Source organism: Python bivittatus, unplaced genomic scaffold (assembly GCF_059951505.1).
Source record: "Python bivittatus isolate LINGU-HERP-01145 unplaced genomic scaffold, Pbiv_v1 ctg000480_np1212, whole genome shotgun sequence".
NCBI classification, from domain to species: Eukaryota; Metazoa; Chordata; class Lepidosauria; order Squamata; family Pythonidae; genus Python; species Python bivittatus.
Genome location: NW_028277075.1, coordinates 102195920 through 102216363, shown reverse-complemented (window position 1 = coordinate 102216363; position 20444 = coordinate 102195920). Strand labels below are relative to the sequence as shown.

The 20444-nt window shown below is 41.4% G+C and overlaps 1 protein-coding gene across 4 annotated transcripts in view; it reads right to left on the bottom strand.

The window, feature by feature from the left end:
* The window catches only part of PSMD14 (proteasome 26S subunit, non-ATPase 14), a 61322-nt gene extending 50519 nt beyond the window's left edge, over positions 1 to 10803 (bottom strand). The window contains exons 1-4 of one of the 4 annotated variants that reach the window (XM_088146647.1): positions 10666 to 10802; positions 5705 to 5759; positions 1557 to 1636; positions 788 to 948 (exon numbers count right to left, since the gene is read on the bottom strand). The gene's annotated coding sequence lies outside the window, so the exon portion shown is untranslated. Of the gene's footprint in view, positions 1 to 787; positions 949 to 1556; positions 1637 to 5704; positions 5760 to 10665 lie in introns of all 4 variants that reach the window. The other 3 variants (XM_088146646.1, XM_088146645.1, XM_088146644.1) reach the window with 3 other exon arrangements.
* Between the last annotated feature and the right edge of the window lie 9641 nt (positions 10804 to 20444).

The following is a 20444-nucleotide window of genomic DNA, read 5'->3' as shown; positions in this document are numbered from 1 at the left end:
TCTCCATAAAATTCACCTTCAGTCACTCATTATGTCAAAAATATTGGTCGTAATTACAACACAACATCAGACTTCCTGTTAATTAACACCACATATTAATTCAAGAAGCTGTCTTCCATACTAATTAACAACTGTACTTTAAGCGTACTGATTTTGGGTTATCCCCAGATTTTAAAAAAACAAGCTTTTTTGTTTAACTCCTTTTTTATTGCAAAAATCATTTATTTCCTCCTCTGATCCCACCTACCCCCAAAAAGCATCTGCACAGCAAACTAAAGAAAACTCAACACCAGCAGATTAATTTCCTTCAATTTATCCAGAACACATCAATATAAAAATAATTCAAAAGTGAAGATTTTTAACATCCTCATTAGTAAGTTCTGTGCTAATTAACTTACAGCTTGTCAGTTAGCATCAAAACTGCATGTGAAAGACACTGAACAGATTAGATTTCTGAATTAGCATCAAAAGCTTTTTTTAATGAACTCATTACACCAAAAGAACACCATAAAGTAAACATTAAATGCCTTTAGTTAAAATATTAAGGGCTACATAGTTGTTGCATATATATCATTAAATATGAAATACTGTGGAAAGAAAATGAATCACACTGCTTTTTGTTATATTGCTTTAATAGTAAAATATTTTAACATGCAACATGCCAATATGACTGGGAACATCTTTAATACTATTAGCATGTCACCAAGTGCAGACTTCTGGATGTTACTGAATAAAAACGTCCAACATTCCTCACTAAGACTGCAAATGATTTAAAGGAGCATTTCACCGCAATTATTTGAACAGTCCAAGTCTTCACCACTGTCCACGCTGGCTGGAATTGCTTGGAGCTGTAGTTTACCAACATCTGGCAGGTCACTGATTTCCACTTGTGATCTTGACTGAATACTGATATTCAACAGGGCTGTGTAAAACCTTTGGGAGATGCTTCTGAACAGAGAGGACAGAAGTTGCTCTGCATGCGCATGCAAGCAGAGACAACCAGGAGCAGCTTCTAAGGCAAAAGATGTAGCTGCTGCTACAAAGTGCTTTGCATGAATATTCAACTTTAAAGTAGTAAGCAGGATGGCCTGAAGTTCTAGGTTAACATCTGTATCTCGACCTGCATGCTGCCATCTATGTCTTCAATCCTTACTACATTATGCCTAACTGTAGCTAGTCAAATGCAAAAACTGAAAAATACTAAATGCTTCCGTAAAGTTAAAATTAAAAAAAACCAAAAAACTATTCAGAATTATAATCATGCCCACAGGGCACAATCCAAAAGAATTCTCACTACTTTTAATTAAAGTTAATTATCTCAAGATCATCATCAAGGATCAAATTAATACAATGTGAATATTCCAGTAATGGATCAATCAATAAAAGTTCATTTTTCTTCATAACACATCAGCTGAACTTAGATTGAACACATAAATAGTTCCATGGCCTATCTCAATATCCATGATGCTAGAATGACATTTTTCAGCAATTTAAGTAGAACTGCCATGAACATCTAAGGAAACTATTTCACGTATTTAATTTTACACTGTACTCACTTGGTTTTCAGCTTTTTTCAGCAATGTTGTTCCAGTTCGTAGCTAGGCCTCCAAGTTTGGATGTAAGGTGAAACTCCTACCTAAACACAAATAACAATTATTCAAGATATCTTAAAAATTCCTTTATTTTTAAGGAATAATGTATATGGCTACAGGTAGTCCCTGGGTTAAGAATGCCCGGTTTACAGACCCATAGTTAAGAACGGAGCCTATTGTAGCAACATTTAAGTTAAATATACAATGATTTGAGTTAAATACAGAATGGTTCAAGTTAATAAGTAGTATAATTACATAATACTACTTATACAGTATTATACAATAATACTGTTCCAGCTTCCATACAAATTCGACTTAAGGACAGACCTTGGGAACAGAACTTCTTAAGCTGCGGGCTACTTGTACTAAAAATCCCTGTTTCAACTCTAAGCAACTTTTAAATATAAGAATGTTCTATTAAAAGAAGATGACAGAAACTATCTACTTCACAAAATATCACCCTGATCTAGCTTTAATCATACCTAGGGCTCATCCACGCTTCCTCCTTTCCCCACTGCAAAGAAAAGATGCTCCACTAATTATATGTTAAAGACACAAGTGCATGATTTTGTCTTCAGCACTTCCTCCCCCAGCTCACTGCAAAGACAGCCTCCATCCATAGTTTTTTTCCCCTTCCATTTCAAAAGTGTGATTTTTCTACCCCTCAGTTGTGCTGAGTGGTCCGTCTGCAGCAAATTGTTCTGAAGTTAGTTTAGTGTGGGGGCTTGTCCTGTTTCACTGGATACCTGAGGCTACTGCAGACAGCCCCCACCCTGAGTTCCTGGCCATTATCTTTTTAGCAGCAGGAGAATCAGGGTTCTCATACAATGCCAAAAAACCCCCTCTCCCTTGCTAATTTTTGGGCAGCAGAAGGGGGAAGAGAAGGAAGGAAAGAGGGTCTTTTTGGTACCAGTTCTCCTAGCAACAAAAAGACCAGCCCCCCCGAAGGGAATATGGGGTAAGTGGTCTTCTGCAGTCACTTCTCCAATCTCTGTGAAATTAGCAAATTGAAAGCAAATAACATAAGTCATTCTTCCTGCTTTTCCTGCTTAAGAGAAGGGGGCTTAGGAAGCAGTTCTTTTGGTGCTAGTTCTCTTGTGTATAAAAAGATCTGCTTCCCCCAAGAAGTTCTGCTGTACTGCAAGAGTGCTACCTGCAGAGATGCTACCCCCATTGTAGAGCTGCTCCCACCTTAGGTCCTGCAGGATCTTACCCTCAGGGAGCTTTTTAAGTGTATGTCCAGCAATCAACTGGTACACCATTGAGATACATCAAGGTATCACATGTCCAGCAGTCTTACCAGTTGACTGCTGGACATATAAAGCTATCTCCTAGCAGCACTGTTGGCAGAACTAGCAGCCTTGTGAGGAAGCCATAGTGAAACTACCTACAGCTTCCTGACAGCACTGCCAGCAGCCCTGTGAGGAAACCACAGGTAGCTCCATCATGGCTCTGCCTGCAGAAGAGCAGCTGGTAGCCCCATAGCGGAGCTGCACAGAGGGCTGTTTCACTGGCACCTATGGGCACAGCTTTACTTAGAAGTGCCTCTTTCCCTTCCTTTGTAGGAAGGAAAGTGGCTCTCGGCTTCCACTCTGTTAGCGGAAATGAGTCCTTTTGGCGCCAGGAGAGCTGGCATTGAGAAGGGCTTCTCTTCTTCTATGGAGTGTGGAACAGGGGAAGTAAAAGAATTGGTGGAGAATGGCTCCTTTGCTGCCAATTCTCCAAATCTCAGGGAATGATCACTCCATGGGATTAGAGAACTGACAGCAGTAGATCCACTGATAAGGCAACTGGAAATTTAATGCGTCCAGTGTTTAAATCAATGGTTTTGTGAAACTGGAGATCTTGTTTTTTGTGGACCAACAGAAATTACCTGAAATAAATTACATTAATTTATTTTATCATAAAATTGAGCTTAATCTAAAAGAAAATTCTGTTTTGTGCCAAGTAACCAAGTGGGTTACTGCTAGAGGTACAATTTTAAAACTGAAATATTAACTCATATATCTGTACTTGTCTTACCAGTGCTACACTTTGGGCTGAAATACCAATATTGCTAATATAACATTAGAGCAATCATTGCTGATTAAGTATACTGTGTTCTGCTTAGTTATATCCACAGCATTCAGAGTCATCAAGAACTGTGGATCTTTCATGCATGGGGGATAGTCAAAAATAATTATTATATAACGCTGAAAGGACAAATCTACCCCGACTGCAGCAACAGATTGTTCACGTATGAACTGTTACCATCTGAATTACATTTCTCAAGAAATGTCAAAACAGAATTTTCAAGTAGACTTTTAAAAGTTGTTTTGTCCAGGCTCTGCTTTCTTTTCTGTTTTCCCCCCAATGTAAAATTGTTAATTTAAGGTTAAGAAAATAACGTATGCTTTTCTCTTTTCTTAATTAGTTTAATGCAATGAAGTAGCTTAAAAATATTGCAGAAAGGTATTATCCAGAATGAAGAAGAAGAAGAAGAAGGAGGAGGAGGAGGAGGAGGAGGAGGAGGAGGAGGAGGAAGGGAGGGGGGGAGGGGAGGGGAGGGGAGGGGAGGGGAGGGGGAAGAAGAAAATGACATGGGCTATTTCATCTTGGAGTTAGGTCTCTTAATACATGCTATGGATCAAACTTAATCAAATAAACTTTTTTTTTTTTACATCTCAGAGTATCACATTATAGGTGCTAACGAATTTAATTCAACTTGGCAAATTAAGTTAGAGTTGTTTATTTAAGAAAAAAACAGGCTATCCTAGGTATCAATAGGCGGAAAATTCAGCCAAGCTATCTCTACAATAGTATTTGTACACTGAACTAATCTGGCAAGTACCATCCTTACCATAATCAAATTTATAAATTAAAATCAGAGTATTAAAACTGTTAAAGAGTTTTGTTTTGTGAACCATTCAGGACTGAGTCCCATATATGGAAAAACAGCTGCAGAAGAAACATTAACTGCTAGCATTCTGTCCTCCATTCAATTAAATGTTACATATAAATGGATATAGCACTCAACCCACATTTCTATATAGATTCTCAACTGCTGGGTTCTAGCACATCATCACGTAGAAGATTTTGGCTTAATATGCTGTTTGAAGCCAGCCAGATGTGGTTCATTCAGGAAACTAGGGTTAAGCCTACCATGGCTTAGTGCAACACATAAAAAATATGAATGTGTATTTAGACTGTTTGCGGGGTTTTGATTTAGCATGTTATGTGAATCCCATTATTATGGTTGGCAAAACTTGGTTTATAATTTATATATGTAAAATTGGCAGGATATACAAAACTCTGCAATTCATCTCTACAGTCAAGATAACTGTAGATCAGCATCCATTCTAAACAGTGGATGGTTATCAACTTTCCTTAACTATCTAGAATGCTTGCACGTTTTTAAATGCTGAAAGGCATTTAATATTTTCACATGGACACGTTTTTACAGATAATGCTGATAAATTGTCAAAAATCAATAGCTGATGAATATGAGCACCAAGAACTACTCACAAGCAGGACTAATTACCTTAAGCTTTCTATATGTAAATATTTATACACATGGTGCATCATGATAATTATTTCAAAGCAAAAACCTTACTCAGAATTTTAAGCTTGGGTAAAGCATAGCCAACAAAGCAATGTGAACATTCTATAATTTCTATTAAATTTCCCATTAATAGTTTTCATTCTTCATCTAGTTAAAATCTCCCAATTAACACTTATTATGTAGACATACCTGTGTTAGACCCTATGCAACTGAGTTTTCTGATAAGAATATAGCACAAATGACCTCCAAGCATTTTTAACAAAAATAATCTCCAGAGTCAGTTGTACATCTGACACATACAGCTAGTGAAAGATAATTTTGGTGCCCAAATTTTGCTTAACTTCCCTCCTCTTTAATTTCTTAATTTTGTTCCTTGTTTGTTTAGAGACAGAGTAAAACAGATGCTTGCTACAGTAGAAAATGGAAATAAAAACCCTGAGGTAATTCAGTGTACTTCATTTACTACACTGAAATCAAAGAATTTTGTACAGATATATAAATAGAAATCACTATGTCACAAAACGTTTTGTTTTTGTGCAAATGTGAGTAACAGAAGAATTGCTTTTTTTACCTGTCCTAAATCAATGAGATGGACAAGCTTCACATAAACGTACTCCAAACAGTAACTGAAACATAAATTAATACAATATATAATTGAATGTATATTAAAACAAAGCCAATTGGAAGTGATTTTTTAAATTAAAGTACAGGTAGCCCTTGCTTAACAATGGCAATTGGAACCGGAATTTCCATTAGTAAGCAATGCAGAAGTAAAGAACAATGTCACATGACCACATCGCTTAGCGATGGCAATCCCAGCAGTCCCCATTGCTGTTGTTAAGCAAGGATTGCAGGTCGTTAAGTGAGGACCTCCTCGTGACTTCCAGCCGGCTTCCAACAAGCAAAGTCAATGGGGAAGCTGGCAGGAAGTTGCAAGTCCTGGGCAGCTTGTAAGCAGACTGGTAGGCAGGTAAGTGGCTGCAGCAGCGTAGCACAAACACGTCCAGGTGGGGGGTGGCTGCTGTTGAATGTGGGTGGGGTGACTGCCGCAGGCGCATGCTATGAAGTATGAGATCCCTGGGATCTTGTACTCCGTAGCTGGGCTCCTTGGGAGAAAGAACAGCAGGAGGGAGAGCAACTTACGATCTTCCTTGCCAGCTTCCCCATTGACTTTGCTTGCGGGAAGCTGGCATGGAAGGTCGCAATCAGTGATCACGTGACTGCAGGATACTACAACTATAATAAGTACGAGCTGGTTGCCAAGTGCCTGGATTGCGATCACGTGACTATGATCAAAATTCAGGTGCTTGGCAGCCCGCCCACACTTATGACTGCAGGGGCACTTCAACTCCCCCCACCTGCCTATCTCCCCGCCATTTCTGCACTATTGGTCCCCGGCACTCAGTGCCCCCTGCTGCCCCAGCTGCCCTTCACCATTTTCTTGCTTCTGTTCCTGACCAAGTATGCCCAGTCTGGCCCTTCATGAAGCAGCTGCTGGCCCTGCAAGGCTTTCTTCCTGAGGTTACATGTAGTGGTTTCCTTGTGAGACTTGGGGAAGAAGGCCTTGCATGGCCAGCAGCTGCCTCACAAAGGAAAAGGCTGGGCACACCTTGTTAGCAGTGGAACCAAAAATCAGCTGGGGCAGTGGAGCGCAGGGTGACTTTGGCTTCGTGCCACAGTGCTGGGCTGCAGCTTTGCACCCTGGTCCTGGGCTGGGGCAGCTGGGGCTTTTGGGGGGGTCTGCAGCTTCTCACTGTGGTGCTGGGCAGGGGTGGCTGCAACTTCCCTGGGCAGTTGCATCTTCATGCTGCACTGAGGCTCAGAGGCTTCTTGCAGCCCCAGACCCATGGCGTGTGCCAAGAAGCCCCAGAGCCACACAGTTCTGGGTCTGCTCGCCACCCCATAAGGCAAGGTGCAGGGTGGCCAAATGGGCAAAGATGGGGGGCAAGAGACAGTTGGTGGGAGTTGAAGGGGTAGAAGTCCCTTACTTTGGAAGAACAGAGGCTCGAGACTGAGAGGGACCAAGCCAGGAATGGCTTGGGTCGGGGGGGGGGGTACTTGGCTAATGATCAGTGGGATTCGGTTAACAACAGCAACAGGAAGGGCCGGAATTGTGTTACTAAGCAATGTGGTCACATGATGCTGAAGTTTATGACCGCACTGCTTAGCGACAGAAATTCCGGTCCCAAATGCTGTTGTAACTCAAGGGCTATCTGTATACTGGACCTGTAAAAGCTGGAAACAAGTGTGAATAGTTAACTTTGGCTTCTTCTATGCCAGTCTATGATTTCCTCAAAACATTTACAAAACAAATGTTGTTGTTAGTATTATTAGAATTTATATAAACTCAATTCCCAACAACTATGGGTGGTTGACAAGTAAACAACATTAAAAGGAATAAAACAACATAATAAACACGAACAAGGAATAAAATACTGCAAACTGGACAGGAGTAAAAACAAATCCACACTGCCTAAAGGTGCCTTTAATCACCTTCACCAAAGCTTGGGTGAAGAGCTAGGTCTTCAAGGCCCTTCGAAATTCCTGCAAGGTGGGCCCATCCAGACCTGGAGGGGAGGGAACTTAATTTCAGAGAGTAGGCCCCAAGACAGAGAAGGCATGCTTCCAGGAACCCAACTGATGGCATTAATTGAAGAAACATGAAGTGTGCCAACCCTGCTGGATCAAATCAGCCAGGCCCTATACAATGTAGTGCTTTATACAGTGGGGCAAAAAAGTATTTAGTCAGCCACCAATTGTGCAAGTTCTCCCACTTAAAAAGATGAGAGTGGCCTGTAATTTTCATTATAGGTATACCTCAACTATGAGAGACAATATGGGGAAAAAAATCCAGAAAATCACATTGTCTGATTTTTAAAGAATTTATTTGCAAATCATGGTGGAAAATAAGTATTTGGTCAATATCAAAAGTTCATCTCAACTTTTTTTTTTTTTTTGTCTGCGCTCAGTCATTGCTGACCCTGCAGTGACTGCTTGGACGAGTCCTTGCAGTTTTCAAGGCAACTGTTTTTCGGAAGTGGTTTGCCAGAGCCTCCTTCCTAGGGCAGAGCCCAGCTGGTGAGCGCAGGAGGCGGGGTTTCCGTTGCTTCGTGCCCTTTTCGGGCGTGCACGGTTTTTCGCGCTTACCGGCAACTGCTCCCAACTCCTTTTTGCAAGGCGCCGCCAGCATTTTTCCTCCCACCGGAGTGAGAGTACCCATTTATCTAGGCCACTCCAGGACCTTGAAATGCTTCTTACGAAGCCACTCCTTCATTGCCCGGGCGGTGTGTTTGGGATCATTGTCATGCTGAAAGACCCAGCCACGTTTCATCTTCAATGCCCTTGCTGATGGAAGGAGGTGTTCACTCAAAATCTCACAATACATGGCCCCATACATTCTTTCCTTTACACGGATCAGTCGTCCTGGTCCCTTTGCAGACAAACAGCCCCAAAGCATGATGTTTCCACCCCCATGCTTCACAGTAGGTATGGTGTTCTTTGGATGCAACTCAGCATTCTCTCTCCTCCAAACACAACGAGTTGAGTTTAGACCAAAACGTTCTACTTTGGTTTCATCTGACCATATGACATTCTCCCAATCCTCTTCTGGATCATCCAAATGCTCTCTAGCAAACTTCAGACGGGCCCAGACATGTACTGGCTTAAGCAGGGGGACATGCCTGGCACTGCAGGATTTGAGTCCCTGGTGGCGTAGTGTTACTGATGGTAGCCTTTGTTACTTTGGTCCCAGCTCTCTGCAGGTCATTCACTAGGTCCCCCCATGTGGTTCTGGGATTTTTGCTCACCGTTCTTGTGATCATTTTGACCCCACGGGATGAGATCTTGCGTGGAGCCCCAGATTGAGGGAGATTATCAGTGGTCTTGTATGTCTTCCATTGTCTAATTATTGCTCCCACAGTTGATGTCTTCACACCAAGCTGCTTGCCTATTGCAGATTCAGTCTTCCCAGCCTGGTGCAGGTTTACAATTTTGTTTCTGGTGTCCTTCGACAGCTCTTTGGTCTTGGCCATAGTGGAGTTTGGAGTGTGAATGTTTGAGGTTGTGGACAGGTGTCTTTTATACTGATAACAAGGTCAAACAGGTGCCATTACTACAGGTAACGAGTGGAGGACAGAGGAGCCTCTTAAAGAAGTAGTTACAGGTCTGTGAGAGCCAGACATCTTGCTTGTTTGTAGGTGACCAAATACTTATTTTCCACCATGATTTGCAAATAAATTCTTTAAAAATCAGACAATGTGATTTTCTGGATTTTTTCCCCCATTTTGTCTCTCATAGTTGAGGTATACCTATGATGAAAATTACAGGCCTCTCTCATCTTTTTAAGTGGGAGAACTTGCACAATTGGTGGCTGACTAATTACTTTTTTGCCCCACTGTAGGTAATGCCCAGCAACTTGAATTGCACCTGGAAACAAACTGGCAACCAATGCAGCTCGCAACATAGGAATATTACATGGGCATACTGAGGCATGCCCATGCCACTGCATTCTGGACCAGTTGAAGCTTCTGGATGGTCTTCAGCGGCAGCCTCACATACAGCACTTTGCAGTAGTCAAGCTGTGAGATGTCTAGGTGTGACTGTCTGAGGGGCCTCCAGATCTAGGAAGGGGTGCAATTGGCACACCAGATGAAGCAGTGCAAATGAGTAGCTACCACCTACTCATCAAGCAGGAGCTATGAGTCCAGGAAGGCCCTCAGAAAGTTTTTGTTTTGGGTTCCTAAGAGGAACACACAGAACGGGTCATGTGAGGCACACCAAGCTGCTCAGCATCGGAAGAGCTGCTCCGAAACCACTTGAACCCAGAGACCTTTTCGGCTACAAGACAAGAGCAGCTGCCGTTTTTGCAGTGATTGCATCACTCCAGCTTTGAAGGGGTCCAACCTTATGAGAAGACTCTCCCAAGCTCAAAGCAACGTTAATCCTATCGCGGCTGGGACTGCAACCCTGCCTGGGCGCTCAAAGTTAGCTCCCAATGAATTCAGGAGACTCGCTCGTGGCTTAGGATAGAGAACGGCGGCCTCAGCCTGGTTTCATGCCAGGCACCTCTTTCCTCAACCGCGCCAGGAGGAAGACTTTAGAAGTCCAGCGTCGTGCTGGAGATCCCTCTGGACCGAAGTGGCCCCGAAGAGGCAGCAGCAGGGGTGCGGGTCAAGATAAGGCGCCTTTCGGAAAAGAGCTCCGTCCGGCTGAACTTTATTTCCTCGCAACCTCCGTGAAGTTGCAGGCATTTTTTTACGGAAGGCCTCTCGCTCTTGGGATGCTCTCGCACTGTTACTGAAAGGAGACTTAAGGAGACCTCAGAGGTGCCTGCTCCTCAGCAAGTCTTACTCCCGAACAAATGGGGGGGGATAACCAGTGGCCCCCTGACAAAAAGGGGCCACCCGTGCCCCGCCTGGAGACAGCCTGGCCGAGCTCCTGCGCCGAGCCGGACCGGCTCCCTTCTGCTACCAGCAGAGCCCGGCGGTCGCGCTGCAACCCTCTAGGCGCTTGGGTGGCTCGCACGCGACCTACCTGCCGCCGTAGTGACCGCTGAAATCCCACTTCGCCTCTCCCCAGCCGACACCTTCCGCTCAGCCGGGCCGCGATGAATCAGCCCGATTCATTCAAACTCGGTGTAGCGTCCCAGGCCTCCTAGAAGCACTTCCGGGGCCAAAGAGCAACACCCGCTCCTACTGTAGCCCCAACTTCCGCTCCTGTGTTGGCAGCCAATCGTGTACTCGAGCTCGGAATCCTAGCAACGAGTTGTCCCGCCCGCTCACTCCTCCCCTGCTGTACAGTGTGAGAAATGCGCGTCTCTGGTTCTGCCTCTCTTGCGTCGCACACTTGAATTGCTTTTCTGGAGCACTTGCGCTTCAGCCTAAGGAGGCTGTTAGCTTTGGGCCTATGCTTTGTCCTTTATTTGGTTGTGGATACGCAGCACTTTCCCACTAGATGTTAAAGAAGGTGACATTGCTGGAATCCTAAACGCAGTAGGACATTTGCAAAGACCAAATACAGTGATTTATACACGGTGCCATTTTTTCCCTTCCTTTATAGAAATGCTGCCTTTGAAAAGTGGTATTGTCAGTATGGAAAAGTGATGGAGGTGAAACGGCCCTTAGGGAAACATCACCAATTGGTGTTCCATCAGTGGATGCTTTTATGATTAATGCTGGTGTCTTATTTCACTGCACAGGGCAGGAAGCAGGATCGCCAGGAATGACATGTAGCAAAATGGGGCATGTGAGCGCACCTCAGCCTTCCTCAAACTGGTCCACTGGGCAAGAGTTCTGTCATTTGGAGCAAACACGGTCAGTGGAACTTGCGGTTCAGAACACCCAAACAGGTGGTGGAAGTCTGATGCCTACCGTACAACACAAAACACGTCATGTAAGAAAATCTTTGAATTATCTTCCAGCTTCCTGTCAGGCTGTATTTTTTTATCGGATCATAAATCATGTGCTGAGAGTGTGTTTAGAATACCACTGATGAGAATTAAATTACCTTGAAAATACAGCTTCGCTTTCTGGCACTTACAGCAAGGTGACTAAAGTTTCTGCCTTTCATAACAAAAGGTCTGTTCTGTGTCTGTGCTGTATGGATTGGATTGACTGGGAACCGAGCCAATATTTCTATTGAAAAGACAGTTTGTAGCTTGTGCAATGCTATTATGAGATTCCAGTGTTTTGCCCAGATAATCATCTTGATATCGCAACCCCTTGCAGGTGCAAGAATCTGCACCCCACACTCACTCGCCAGAGAAAGGCTTCTTATTCTTCTCAATGATGGAGCAATTCCAAGGCACAAATTGATTTATGTACCAAGCTGCTGCTTCCTTTGAGGTAAAGAAGCATCTATAGACATACCAGAAGCTGTGGATCTGAGTTAATGTTTTCAAGTGTTTATGCCTCACATTTTCCTCAGCTTTTAACATAATTATTCACATTCTCTGCCACCATATTTATTGGCATTAGGGAGGGCATATGAAATATTTACAGAAATAATGTATTCCAACTTCTACATGTACAGGCAATACTTTATGTATTTATTCAACAGTACATTTCAGTGTGTTCAGTCTGATGAATCCCAGTTAAGCTTGCTTGCATAGAATTAGAGCACTAGTCTTATACTTCAAGACCTCTATGATGGTAAAATTCATAATGGCTAACACTTATACACTATGTGATAATACTGAATGTTCAAATATGTATGCTAAAAACCCTATTGCACCAAAGTAGAGGTAGGTATTTCCCAGGTTCCCAAATAAGCAGATTCACACGTAAAACGTTCCAACAGTTATTTTTCTCTTCATTTTGTCTGTTTTAAAAAGACTTAAAAATTGTATTAAAAGGACAGATTAACTGTGAATTAGGGTTTACTGTCTCTGGATTGTAAAAATCCAATGGCCACTAGATGGCAGCAGATTTAGAATCTTTTCTGCCATGTAATGGTTGTCCAGGCTTTCGCTGTAGATATATAAAAGAAGTTCACACTTAGGATATGGAAGCATAAATAATAGAGTTGAAAGGGACCCTTTAGTCCAGGCCTGCACAACTTGTAGAGGGGGAAAAGCCACATTGATAAAAAGAATCGTGGGCCACAAAGGAATGCGTGGCATGTGGATCAGTGGTTCGGTGACTAGCAGTGCAGAGGCAGCACTGGAGCTGGTGGCGTTGGTGAGGCATTGTGGGTGCTTAGCAGCATGTCTTTCAGGGTAGTGATGGCAGATCCTTCCTGGTGGTGTGACATTTGGCAGCGGTGAATTTATTAAAGTTTTGAAAAATGCCAGTGGGGCGCACAAGGTTGCTTGGCGGTCTGTGGTCCATATGTTGTGCAGGCCTGCTTTAGTCCATCCAGTCCAACCTCCTGGTCAGTGCAGGAACCACAACTGAAACATCTTAGACCAGTGTTTCTCAACCGTGGTAACTTTAAGATGAGTGGACTTCAACTCCCAGAATTCCCTAGCCAGCTTGGCTGGCTGGGGAATTCTGGGAGTTGAAGTCCACTCATCTTAAAGTTACCACGGTTGAGAAACACTGTCTTAGTCGGATGGCTGTCTAGCTTCTAGTTTAACACGTACATGGAAGAGAGCCCACCAACTCAATGGGCAATTGGTTCCACTGTTAAACTTTATTTATTTCTTAAATTTATATAGCTGCCCATCTCACTGCTGCAAGTCTGGGTGGTTTACATTACTAGAGGAGCAGCCTATCCAAAGCAGAATTTCATTCATTCATTCATTCATTCATTCATTCATTCATTCATTCATTCATTCATTTATCATATTTATATAGCTGCCCATCTCACACAAGGTGACTCTGGGCGGCGTACAACAATTACAAAGAATAAATACATAAAAACGATTACAGATAAAAAACTGTAAAAGAACGGACTGTTGCTTCCTGTGATTTGGGAATTATACTTGGGTTACTGCAGACTAAAATTCTATTTGCCTTTTTTTTTTTTTGCAGCCATACATTATTGGCTCCTATTCAGTTTGCAATCAACTACTATTCCAAGATCTTTTTCACATGTACCATTATTAATCAAGGGATCCCTGGTCTTATACTTCTCTATTTTTTTGTTTCCTAATGAAGAGATTTGCACTTATTTCTGTTGAATTTAATTTGACTTCTTTCTGGCCATTTCTTCCACCATCAACGTTTTTAAAGTCTTAACTGTCCCACTCAACTGCATCTTCTGTGAATCTGATAGCCTTCCTTCCACCTCTTCACCCCAATCTTTAAATACTGTAGAGGACCCAGTATTGATTCTTATGGCATCCCACTTTGAGGAGAGGCCATTGATTAAGTCTCTTTGAGGAGGATGTTCAAGCTAGCTGTGTATCCACTTTATTGGCATGCCAGTCATACTTCATTAGCTTTCTGATCACCATATCATGGGATACTTTGTGAAGTGTTTTGCTGAAGTCAAGTATATTATATCTATAGTATTCCCACAATCTGTTAAGGAAGTTACTTGATTTAAAAGTGAGATAAGATGATGCTGCAAGATTTATTCTTCACAAATGCTTGCTGACTTCTGGTTATTATCAACACTGTGTTTTAGGTGTTTGTAGACAGATCTATTTATAAGCCACTTTAGAATCTTCCCAAGTATCAAAGCCAGATAAGTTGATCCATAGGTTGCTGGACTTTCCTTTTCCCCTCTTTGAAGAGAAGGGAAAGATTTACTCTCCTCCAGTCATATGTTCTTCAGGATTTCTTAAAGATCATACATAAGAATGTGGCCAGACCGTCTGCTAGTTCTTCCAGTATCCCAGGATGGAATTCATCTGGTCCTGGAGATTTAAACTAATTCAGAAGGTATTCCCAACCCTATTTCTGTCAGTCTCAAGTTTCAAATTTGTCTCTTTGTTCTGTCCTTCACAATTGCCTGATCTTGTAGAACACACAACTTTTTGTCAGAAAAGTCTAAACCAAAATAGAAGCCTTTTCTTTATTAGCATTTGTTTTCTTAACTGAGCAGCTGGAATACTGATTCTTTGCTTTCCTGACACTGACTCTACAGTTTGGAGCTTCTAGTCTGTACTCTTCCTTTTTGACTTGGCCATCTTCCCATTTCTTGTATGTGTTCTTTTTTTCTTTTCAGATACTTACGAAGCTTTCTGTGTACCCACATTGGGTTTTTTGGCTGCCTCCATTTTTCCTCCTCTTTGGAATTGTTTGCAGTTATGTTTTATTACGTCCTTCTTTATGCATTCTGATCCATCTTGAGATCCTTTCTCCATTAGCTTCTCCTATCATGGCAGTGGCATCTACAGAGGGGGCGGGGGGAGGCAGAATGGCAGAAGTAGTGTTCTGCCATTGCAATGCAAACCCCACCCCTTATGTGTGTTGTGAAGTCTAATGCATGTTCCAGAGAAGTGGAGCTAGTGGTGCAATGGCATGTTGCTCATTTTGACACAAGCAGCAAAATCCTGTGGATTCCTATGTATTCTACTTATTATTGTTCTGAGCTTATTAAAATATGATTTTTGAAGTCCAAGATATGCTCCGATTTGATTTCCCTTCCCATCAAGAACTCCAGCATTGTCACTTTCTCTTTCCACTTTGTCAACTATGTCTTCCTTATTGATGAATATCAAATCAAGAACATCTGATTGTCAGGTCAAGGATAGCTGATTAATCAGCAGATAGCTGATGAGAGGTTTCTAGACTAGGGACACTTTTGCACAATTGAAATTGGCTTGATATGGTAGGGATGCATGGAGTTGCTCTCCTGGATGAGTGGAAAGGACCCTCCACAGTCCAAAAATCTGTATCTAGTGATAATCTACCAGATGCATCTGGAAAGCTTACAAGCAGAGCATCATGGTGATAGCCATCTGTGATGATCCTGGCTGCTGACATGGCTGCTGCCAAAACTATTTTGGGTGATAGCCAGCAAAGCTCTTCTGGAAAACAGCCAGCAAGGCTGGTTCATTTCACACTCTCTCTATATGTTATCTGGCAATGAAACCTAGTTCTCCTACTCATTTAACAATAGCTTGGACAATTCCCTGTAAATACAAATAAAATATTAGTCCTAGAACTTAGACAGACTACCCAGAAGATATGTAAATCAAATATTCCATCTTCTTGGGGATTCTCAATACAAAGGGAAATAAGTTAGCTGCCTGACTCTGCTACCTATTATTTGCTCAGCTGTAATCGATTCCAACTGGGACATTAAGGTTCTGTTTCCCTGAAGGGAAAATAGTCTTTCCCCTAAATAATTTATTTTTAAGATGGGAAGGTTGGGAGGGATTTGCTGTGAATAAAGTTATGGAGACAGATGAGGTTTTTTCCTGTCCAATTTTCTTTGGGAGGGGTCGTCTTAACTGCAGGTGTCTTTTCCCTTCAACTAGATTCAGTTTTTATAAAGAGGTAGCCGTATCTCACACAGTAGCCTTATCTCTCACATAAGTGTCTGCAGGGGGAAATAGGGAGTGACAAAACATGCATCATAACTTGATAGTGCAAACTCCGCCCTTCTTCCTGACATCTGTTGCAAGTCATGGGGTTTTGCATCATGACATTGCCACATGCTTGTTGTCATTCTGATGCAATATCCATTTCCTATGAATGTCTCTGACACATTTTTTGTCTATGACTAATCTCCCCGGTTTGGTGTCCTCTCTGGACATGTTGGGCTGCAGTGTTACAATTTCCAGCTGTGGACACTTGCTTTTATTCTTTGGCTATCCCGCTTCTTTTTTTGTTTTTAGTATACATTTTATTGGAGAAATTTTTTACAGAGTTAAAAGCTACAAAAAAATTAAAAAGAAAAGAGAAAAAGATATAAAAAGAAAAATAGAAGAAAAAGTGAGTAAGAGTATAGATCAAGAAAAGAGAAAGAAAAAAATAGTTAAAGATGCGACTTCTGATCTTCTTTGCAGCAATTACAAACATAGTTAATACTGTTTCCACTCTCCCAAATTACGTAACATAGTTCCCTTCTTCCCAAATACAGCCCTTTTTACTCAATAAATCCAGAAATCACCAATTCATTTTTATCCATTTTCAGCAAAAAGTCCATAAAGGGTTTCCAGTCTTTTATAAAAGTAGTTATTGCTCCTTCCCTAATCAAACAAGTCCATTTAGCCATTTCTGCAAGTTCTGCCATATTCACAATGCACTTCTCCATTGTGGGTATTTCTATATTTAGCTATCCCTCTTCTTGAAATGACTTTTGACTTATTTCCCTGATATGTCTGAAGGCAGGCTGATGATATCACCTACTATTTTCCAGTATGATCTTGGAATGTTCATCTTCCTTTTAACACAGAAGAAGAAGAAAAGCTGGGATGAACAAGAAAGTAAAAAAAGTTTATTGGCAGAAGTACCTACTCCCCTCTGGATGTTGAAGAATTCTACCCCTGCCAGCGCAGGCTGTAAGATGGGAGTGAAAAACATACCCCACTCCTGTGTTATATAATATACTCTAGTTATCTTCTACATCTAATACTCAAAGAGTAGAATCTTTTCTGGGCAACCTACATTAGCTTCTATGGTGAAGTGCATTGTGGCTTTTCACACTTCTCCTGCCTTGCTGCTGTTTCAGCTCTTCCTGTTTCTGTAAGGCCCAATAGATATGGAAAACCCTTTGAGTTCAGAAACTGGAGCTTTGAACCTCTGGCCCATGCTGGAAAATGGCATATTTTTGCAAGATTTGGTGACTACAGAATCTTCAGAGTAAAAAACTTAGAGCGTTGGACACTTCCTCACTGCTTTCTGTTGCTGTTTAGATTTTGTTTTCCTTTCCAGAAGGTGTATAGCATAGTGATATTTTCAGGTTTAAATAGCTTTATGAACAAGCCCTAATTCTCTCTCCCGAGAGAGGATGCCATCATCCCTAAGGAAAAGCAGCCATTTCCAGCGCTTCAAAGGCAGCACCATGTTGGCTGGTATGTAGAGATAGCCTTTCCTTGCTTGTGCTGCTTCAAGGAACTCGGCCCTTGTTGCGGTGACAGGAAGAGCTGCCAGTATAATACTGCTCTGTATCTTTCTGCTCTCTTCTGTATTTTATGGAACCAGGTGTTTGGCAGTATGGGAAGCAGGAAAGCTGTGCAAATTATGGCTTGGGAATAAGACAAAGCTAGCACCACGCTGGTAGGGATAACATATGGATTGCCAGGACCTAGCAATATGCTATAACTAATAAACTAATGAAGTTGGTCTCTTTGAAAAGAACATAGGAAAAAAAGAAAGACACCAAGGAACAGGACAGTGAAGGTAATGATGAAGGAGCACCGAGGAGAAGACAAGTAATGCAGTTTAATAGGACCACCAACTCTATTGAATGCCCTACTTTCAGTTATTTCTAAAACATGATGTGGTTCACCCACCATAGCCACTTTGCCATGCTTTTCTCCCATCTTGGAGCTGAAAGGAAATCATATTGTCATAAATCATGCTGCTCTCCCCAGTGTGCTCTTAATGCATCTAGAATGGAGCTGAACTTGTTGCTATCTATACAGCTCTATGGCACAATGCTGTGAGGGCAGTGATTGGTGGTCTCCCTGGCTGAAATTCCAGTTGTCCAATGTCAACAACTATGGGAAAAGTTGCCACCTATTGCCATGAAGAAAGTGGGTCAGGGCAGTGTTTGTATGTTCTGGGTGTTCCATCTAATGAATTATTTTCTGATTTTTCACCCCAGGATTGTTGACCTATAGACCATTAGATGGGAGCAAAGTGTTAGAGTTTCTGGTCTCTCTCTACCACCATCTCCTGGTCATCTGGGTTTGTACAGCCCAGATGCAGCTGCTAGATGAATGTTGCTGAAGAGCTGGAGTTTGAGATTTTAGTATATATGAAACAGGTGTTAAATTTTTGGATATATTGACTCTTGCTTCAAGGCAGTGACTACTTTGTAGGGATATTCCCATGAAAATACAACAACTAGGGGCAAAAGCTGAGTTCTGGTCTCCCTCATAGCCAAAACAACACTGTGGAAAGCTGCTGGACAGGAGGGAAATTGGAGATGAACCAGTTGTCAACCCAAATTGTATCGCTATAAGGCTCTTCGTTCATGTGTTGTAGCTAGTCTGCCTGGCAGGCCTTATCCCTGGATAAAAGGGAAATCATACCTACATCAGAACAGCTAAAGCCAGCCTCAGGGAACTGAGCCAACTCACAAAAATCCCCTGATTGTTGAGGAAAATACAAAGGCTTGCACCTGCAAAATATTTGTATACTCTTACTTCAATTATAAAACGGCCTTTTCCAGAGTTGCCTTTAATGTTTTCCCTTCAGCCATCTTGGAGGACAAATTCCCTCAAATTCTGTTTTGCAAAGGGAATGCCCATATCGATCGGGTATGATTTAATCTTTGGAACATATTTTTTTCATTTGGGTCTCTTATTCCAATTTGAGATGATCGCTATTATTAAAGAATTTTCCTGGTCACATTGGGGAATTTTATGTAAGTGGATAGAAAGCCTAAATTCACCTATTCTGTGGCAAAATTTTGTTACTTATTGTCAAGGATAAGAAGGTCATCACCACAGACCAAATGACCTCTTGTGGCAACTGGCAATTTTGCTTACATATGATGACTGTTGAATATTTTAAAATGTTTTAGTTGTGCTGATTAACCGGATCTCTTTGTCAATAACTATGATAACGTTTATTACCAATAAAAGCCAACTTAGGCGACCTCAGCAGTGGGCTGGCAATGAGATGGAGGTGACACTGTGGGACACGTCCTCTGCAGTTAGTGGGATATCATTGTATCATGAGTCTAAGCTTGAAAAAGGCAAAGATGTTTTTATTAAAAGAGCCCACCATTTAAGGGGAAAACTTCCCCTTAAATAGGCAAACTTTGTGATGCAATATTCATACATTTCATCATATGACAATGGCAAAGTCTTGTATTGCTTCTGTGGTAATAAATGATAAATAAATATCTGTGCATTTGTTGGAAATGGACTTTTCATTTATCTGTAATGGGAATATTACTTAGCAAAAAGGAATTAGAAGAAAAGGATCTGATAATAGAGATTTTAAGATACAAAATTCCGCTGCACCCAATTATTCCTTGTTAATACAGTATATCACCCAATTATTCCTTGTTATACAGTATATCAAAAACATAAAGAATCTTATATTCCAAATTCAAAATCACCAGTCATACTTACGAGTGATCATATAAGAAAAATGTGGAAATCTATCATTATAGATTAATTAATACATTGTAAGAAAACAAAGAACAAGCACAGGATACTTATAGTAAATTGGATCTTGTGTGTTAAATATTATGACAAAGTTTCTGAGTTTTGAATGCAATAACTGCTTGCTCTGTTTTCTGTTGTTTTCTGGTAGAATAACTTAAAATAGGTATATTATTTTCTGATTTAATTTTTTAAAATTATTTGGGAAGTGTTGTATAAGATAAAAGCATTATGGTTACATTTCCTTTGTGTATCCTTTTTAAGATAAAACATAAGTGTTGGATTGTAGACAGAAGCAATCAGAGTCACCATCTTTTCTCCTCTTCATTTCTTTTTCCTTTTGAATCATGTTTTTTAAGATTGCACACCTGAAGATCAACATTATTTCTTTTTATGGATCTGTAAGCCATTTTAGGAACTTGTCTAGCTGAAGAACAATGCTTTAAATGAGTAGCTTTAGGGCTACAAAATCTGAGTTGCAAACCCTCATATGATCACTAGATGGCAGCAAGGGGTTTGGATTTTTTAGTATCTCTTTGCTGCTGACTAGTGGTCATCCTAGTTTCTGCAGCCCAGATATGGTAGCCCTAATATGAGACATCTGGTTGTCATTATGAGAAATGAGATGGTGGAC